The 1,357-nt window shown below is 33.7% G+C and overlaps 1 protein-coding gene across 6 annotated transcripts in view; it reads right to left on the reverse strand.

Annotated features, from left to right (window-relative positions):
- Positions 1 to 1,357, reverse strand: part of HECW1 (HECT, C2 and WW domain containing E3 ubiquitin protein ligase 1) — a 426,246-nt gene that overhangs the window by 182,482 nt on the left and 242,407 nt on the right. The window lies entirely within an intron of this gene.

A 1,357-nucleotide genomic window follows, 5' to 3' on the forward strand; every position in this document is an offset into this window, starting at 1 on the left:
TTTTTTTTTTTAATCATGTGAGCCTGTATTGCTATATATTTTTCTCTTACAACTGTGCTTAATGTGTCTCAAACATTTTAGAGAGTTGTGTGGTCATTGTCATTCTCCAGGTATTTTTAAATTTCTTCTTTTATCTCTTCATTGATCTAACAGTCCTCCATTAGTGTGGGTTTCAGTCTACACAGGGTATGTGGTTTTCTTGCCTTCTTCATATGGTTTATTTCTAGTTTGATTCCTTCATGGTCAGAAAAAATGGTTGATATGATTTCGATTTAGTGTATCTATTGATATTTATCTTGTGACCCCTAGATTGTGATCAATCCTAGATAATGATCCATGTGGATTTGAGAAAAATGTGTACTCAGATTTTTTGGGGTGCATTATTCTATAGATGTCTGATAGACCTATGTTGTCCACGTCTTTGTTCAGAGTTTTAGTGTCTTTGCTTTTTTTTTTGGTCTTGTTGATCTGTCCATTGTGGAGAGTAGTGTGTTGAAGTCTCCTACTATGTATGCATTTCCTCTGATATGCATTTTCATAGATGACAGTAGCTTCCTAATATATTTTGGTGCTCCTTCATTTGGTTCATATATGTTGATGATTGTCATGTCTTGTTGTATTGTCCACTTAATCATAATGCAGTGGCTTTCTGTGTCTCTTTTAACCTTTTTTAGTTTGAAGTCTATCTTATCTGATATAAATAGTTGTTCCTGATATCTTTTTTGGTCCAGTTGCTTGTAGGATTGTTTTTCCATCCTTTTATTTTTAATCAGTTTTTATCTTTTGTGTAATGTGTTTCCTGCAGACAGCAGAACATTGGATTCTGTTTTTTAAACCGTCCTGCAACTCTGTGTCTTTTTATTGATGAGTTTAAGCCATTTACAATTAGAGATAACATTGATATACTGGCACCTACATTTGCCTTTTTTTTTTTTTTTTGTCCTTTTGTATTTTCATTACCTGTTTTGAACTTTTCTTGTTCATTCTTCTGTTGGATTTGGTTTGAGGGCCTCTCGTAGTATATTTTGGAATGGGGGTTTAGATATGACAAATTTGTGGAGTTTCTGTTTGTCTGAATATGTCTTTATTCTGTCTTCATAGAGGAAGAAGAGCTTCAGAGAATAGAGAATTCTTGGTTGGCATTTAATACTTTGGAGTTTGTTGAATATGTCCTTCCAATGTCTTCTTGCCTTTAGTGTTTCTTCAGAGAAGTCTGATGTCAACCTGAGTGGTTTCCCTTTATAGGTTATTTGTTTCTTTCCTCTTGTTCTCATTATCTTTCCCTTGTCTTGTATTCTTGATAGTTTTACTGTAATGTGTCTTGTATTTGTCCTGTTGTCATGGTATGATTATCTCT

This window comes from Condylura cristata, unplaced genomic scaffold (genome assembly GCF_000260355.1).
Source record: "Condylura cristata isolate star-nosed mole 26May11 unplaced genomic scaffold, ConCri1.0 scaffold00005, whole genome shotgun sequence".
Lineage (NCBI taxonomy): Eukaryota > Metazoa > Chordata > Mammalia > Eulipotyphla > Talpidae > Condylura > Condylura cristata.